The sequence below is a fragment of the Molossus molossus genome, unplaced genomic scaffold (assembly GCF_014108415.1).
Source record: "Molossus molossus isolate mMolMol1 unplaced genomic scaffold, mMolMol1.p scaffold_m16_p_2, whole genome shotgun sequence".
Taxonomy (NCBI): domain Eukaryota; kingdom Metazoa; phylum Chordata; class Mammalia; order Chiroptera; family Molossidae; genus Molossus; species Molossus molossus.
This window is the reverse complement of record NW_023425355.1, coordinates 79,452,660-79,457,933: the sequence shown is the minus strand read 5'-3', so window position 1 is coordinate 79,457,933 and position 5,274 is coordinate 79,452,660. Positions and strand designations below refer to the sequence as shown.

Below are 5,274 nucleotides of genomic sequence, written 5' to 3'. Positions count from 1 at the left end.
TATATGTGTGTCATGTTTTTTGTTGTTCTTTTTTTTTATCCAGTCGGCTGCTCTGTGTGTTTTTATCAGAGCACTCAAAACATTCACATTTAAGTTGATAATTGATATGTACTTTTTTATTGTCATTTTTTTTAGTGTGGTTCTATTTTTCTTCCTATTTCTTCTACTAATTACAGCCATCTTTTTAGCATATGTTGCAGTTAAAAATATGGAACGCTTCATATATTTGCCTGTCATCCTTGTGCAGGGGCAATGCTAATCTTCTCTGTATCTTTCCAATTTTTGTATATGTGCTGCCTATGCAAGCACAAAAATTAATATTCTTAAATCTGTGGCATTTTACATACCAACAATATACTACAGACAAAAAAAAAAGTTAAGAAAACAATCCTATTTACTACTACAACAGCACAAATAAGTTACCTAGGAATAAATTTTAAAATGGAGGTTTGCAGTCCAAGGCAAGATGGCTAAAGACTAAGGAAGTCCCGTCCAGTTGCTCCAAACACAGGACCAGACCTGAAGCTAGAGTGCAGAGCATTTAACTTGAAAACCCACCTGACAATAGCTGACTGGAAATAGTGTGAGCAAAGAGGCCACCGAGAGGAGAGAGGTGATGGTCAAGTAGGTCACTGTGTTGCACAGCTGTGTGTCAGGCATGGCTTGGAAGACACAAGGAAGGTGCAGGCAGTGGCACAGCTCCAGCCCACTGGAAAGGGGGAACTCCTCCCTACACAGAGATCCCCAAAGGTGAGCAACAAAAAGGGAAGTGGTGTCCACATGGTGCCCAGAGAAAGAACCCCACTCTTTCCCTACTTGAGTGAAGAGGAGGCACCCTTTGCCCCACCCAGGGAATAGCACTAAGCTGAATATCCACACCTAAGAGTCAGTGTATGATGCACTGGGGAATTGAACATTGAACAGGGAAGGAGCATGAGTAGACATCTTGCCCTGAGGAACAGCATAGGGCAGGGAAATCTGCACCTTTGCAGAAGAGACTGATGTGTTGGAGATTTAAATGTCTGGCCAAGTGAAAGCCTGGGCAGTAGCTCCACCCAGCACAAGCTGGCCTTGCTGAAAAATTAAAAAGGCACGCAAGACCTTTCTTTCTTTCTTCTTTCTTTCTTTCTTTCTTTCTTTCTTTCTTTCTTTCTTTCTTTCTTTCTTTCTTTCTTTCTTCTTCTTTCCTTCTTTCTTTCTTTTCTTTTCTTTCTTTTCCTTCCTTCCTTCCTTCCTTCTTTCCTTCCTTCCTCCTTCCCTCCCTCCCTCCCTCCTTCCTTCCTTCCTTCCTTCCTTCCTTCCTTCCTTCCTTCCTTCCTTCCTTCCTTCTTTCTTTCTTTCTTTCTTTCTTTCTTTCTTTCTTTCTTTCTTTCTTTCTTTCTTTCTTCTTTCTCTTTCTTCTTTCTTTCTTTCTTTCTTTCTTTCTTTCTTTCTTTCTTTCTTTCTTTCTTCTTTCTTCTTTCTTTCTTTCTTCTTTCTTTCTTTCTTTCTTTCTTTCTTTCTTTCTTTCTTTCTTTCTTCTTTCTTTCTTCTTTTTTCTTTTTATTACCCCACTCTTTTTTTCCTATTCTTACTTTCCTAGGGTGAGTGGCAGTAATCCAGGCAAAACTGAGGCAATGAAAAGAGAGAAAGAGATTGCCAGCCTATTCTGTAAGCTACAGGCACTCTCTCTAACACAAATCTGAGTAAACCACCTTGACTGGACCTGATAGCCCACAGAGCCCAGTGCTGTGGGAGAAGGTAAAGCATCCCAGAACAAATATATACAAGTAGTTAGCCCTGAAGATGACCCAGTCTCTGGCCTAGAGAAGACCAGCTTATTAAACTACCTGGGGCCATGTCCTGCAGAGCTGCAGCAAGGAGGCCAAGGACCAGGCAGGGAGAGTGATTTACATTGGCCTACAGCAAAGAACTTCCCAAGAGGACAGGGACCCACAACCAAGGGGAGATATAAATAAAATGAAGAAAAATCCAGTGAACTCCTTAAAAAATGGATTCAAGGTTTTATGATTTTGTTTTGTTTTTTGTTTTGTTTTCTGTTATTGCTGTGGTGGTGGTTTTGGAAAAGGGACTGTCTTTCTTTTTTTTTGAAAATTCAATGGTTTTTATTTTCATTTTTTTTCATTTCCCGTTTTCTACTTCCCTATTCCATATTTTATTCAAATCAGCATTAGTACCTTCTAAAATTAGTATTATTTCAGTTATTATTTTCTATCTTTTATTTTTTATACTTAATCTATTTCTGGTTTCTGCCTTCTTTGCTTTCATATTCTCATTTTTTCATCCTCCCTCCCCTTTCCTAAACCTTTTGGTCTCATGCTTGCTAGTATTATTTTTGTGTATGTGTGTGTTTTCTGGTTATTTGTCTTTTAAGCTTGTTTTGAAGCAGATGCTTCTACCATTGTAGATGCTGATATGTGTTCAATATGCCATTTGGTTTGGTCTGCTATTGCTTTTTCATCTTTATTTTCATATACACCTTTTTTCTACACCCCTTTTAATTCGTTGAGTCTCATGCTTTCTAGTACTGTTCATTGTGTGTGTCGGTATGAGGATGTGTGTTTTCAGTTTATTTGTCTTTTAATCATATTGCTGAGCCTGGGGAGTATATCATTGTACAAGCTCATTTTTTTCATAAGTTTTTTTTTTTTTTTTAGTCTAGTTGTGCATTGCCTTCTTTACTTATATTTTATTTTATTCTATATACATTTCTGGTTTTCTCTTTTCTCCCTTTTCTAATACGTTTGCTCTCAAACCTAGTATTCCTTGTGTGGGTGTGAGTATTTTTTTTTCTTTGTTTGTATGCCTTTTAATCTTTTAAAAAAAATTTTTTTTTTTTTTTTTTTTATCCTCACCCGAGGACATTTTTCCATTTTTTTGTTCAGGTAGAGTGGGAGGGAGAGAGAGGAACAGAGAGAGAGAGAGAAACATTGATGTGAAAGGAACACATCGAGTGGCTGCCACCCACACAACCGACCAGGGCCGGGGACAAACTGCAACCGAGGTACATGCCCTTAGCGGGAACCGAACCCGGGTCTCTCCAGACCACAGGCCGACGCTCTAACCGCTGAAACAAACCGGCCAGGGCAAATTTTTTATTAATTAATTTTTGTTACCGATGTTTCTCCTTTTTCCCCCACTGATTCCCCCTTCCCCTCCCTCCCTGCCCTGTCCCAGCTTTGTTGTCCATGTCCATTGTTAATGCATGCATGCATATAAGTTCTGTGGTTTATCTCTCCTCCACCACCCCCTCTTTTGGGGATTTTCTGACTGTACCCCACTTCTACGTCTCTGGGACTACCCCATTCCTCAGACTGTTATGATCATTATATTCCACAAAAAAGTGAGAACATATGATACTTGTCTTTCTCTGTCTGGCTTGTTTTACTTAGAATGATACTTTCCAGGTCCCTCCATGTAGTCTCAAAGGAAATCTTTTTGTTCAGATGGTTACTTCTATTGTTTTTGAGACAGATATTTTGGGGGAGATTCTTTTTTTGTAGGTCTTGTTACTTTATTTTGTTTTGTCAACAAATATATAATGATTAGCATGACAGGGCCAACGGGGCATGGGTTGAAAGCCATAGTTAACAACCCCAAAGAAACGGCAATCAAGACTCAAATTCAACAGGAGAACCCACATAACCCACATAAGGGACAATTCTAGACTACTGAGTTCAGAAGATTAAGGAGACTATGCCATTGGGTTCCACAAAAAGGCCACCACACCAAGACTGGAAGCCACAGCAGTCTTATCTGATACACACCAATCTTTCTACATGGTCCACCACACCTCAACTGGCCCCAAACTACAAGACTACCAAAATGGTGAGACAAATAAACAATTCCCAAATGGAAGGAAAGAGGGACCACCAGAAAAGGAAGTGCATGAAATGTAGGCAATCAGTTAGTCAGATAGAGAATGCAAAACAATGGTTTTAAGGGTGCTCAAACAACTCAGTGAGACATAAGCAACTCAATGGGAACTACTCCAGCATTAACAATAAGTAGAAACTATAAATAAAAATCAAGTGGAAATGAAGAATGATATGGCTGATAAAAAACTTTGGAAGGATTCAATAGTAGACTAGAAGATGCTGAAGACAAAATCAGCAAGTTAGAAGACAAGGTAAAAAACAAACAAACAAACAACAACAACAACAAAAACCCCAAATACTCAAATAGAGCAGTAAATGGAAAAAAAAAATAAAAAGCAGGAGGAGAGTTTAAGGGGGCTTTGGGACATCATAAAACCAAAACATTCACATCATAGGGTTACCAGAAAGAGAAGAATCAGAAAAAGGAATAGAGAATTTGTTTGAAGAAATAATGTCAGAAAACTTCTCTAACCAGGTGATGGAAAAAGTCACACAAACCAAGGAAACACAGAGGGACCCAATCAAGATGAATCCCAAGAGACCCACACCTAAACACATCATAATTAAAATGGCAAATGTTAAAGACAAAGAAAGAATCTTAAAGACAGAAAGTTACCTACAAGTGAGTGCCTACTAGATGGCCAGCTGATTTCTCAATAGAAACAATGGAGGCCAGAAGGGAGTGGAATGAAGTATACAAAGTAATGAAAGACAAGGTTTGAATCCAGCAAGGCTATCACTCAAAATTGAAGGTGAAATAAAGAGCTTCACAGACAAAAAAAAAAAGGGCTAAAGGAGTTGCTTCCACCAAACCAGCACTGCAAGGGATGCTAAAGGGATTGATGTAAGAAGAAGAAGTAAAGAGAGAAAGATTGGCACCCAGGCTTAAAGACTAAAAATGGTGATTAATAAGTACCTATCAATAATAATCTTAAATGCAAATGGCATAAATACTACAATCGAAAGACATATGGTAGATGATTGGATAAGAAAACATGACCCATACATATGTTCTCTACAAGAGATCCATCTCAGATCAAAAGACTCACATAAGACAAAACTGAAGGGATGGAAAAACATTTTCCAGCCCCACAGGTGTGGCTCAGTGATTGAGTATTGATACATCAAAAGATAGCTGGTTCAATTTCCGGTCAGGGTACATGCCCAGGTTGTGAGCCTTATCCCCAGTGGGGGACATGCAGGAGGCAGCCAATCAATGTTCTCTCTCATTGATGTTTCTCTCTCTCTCTTTTTTTCCCTTTCTCTCTCTCTAAAATTGATAAAGAAATTTTTTTTCTAGGCAAATGGAAACAAAAGAAAAGGTGGTATAGCAATATTTGTATATGACAAGATAGACTTAAAAAAGAAAGCCAAAATAAGAAAAAAAAGAAGGTAA

The 5,274-nt window shown here is 38.6% G+C and overlaps 1 non-coding gene across 1 annotated transcript; it reads right to left on the bottom strand.

The window, feature by feature from the left end:
* Positions 1 to 202: 202 nt before the first annotated feature.
* On the bottom strand, positions 203 to 309 carry LOC118636719. The gene has a single exon (XR_004960706.1). It is a non-coding gene; the product is annotated as a U6 spliceosomal RNA (small nuclear RNA).
* Positions 310 to 5,274: the final 4,965 nt, after the last annotated feature.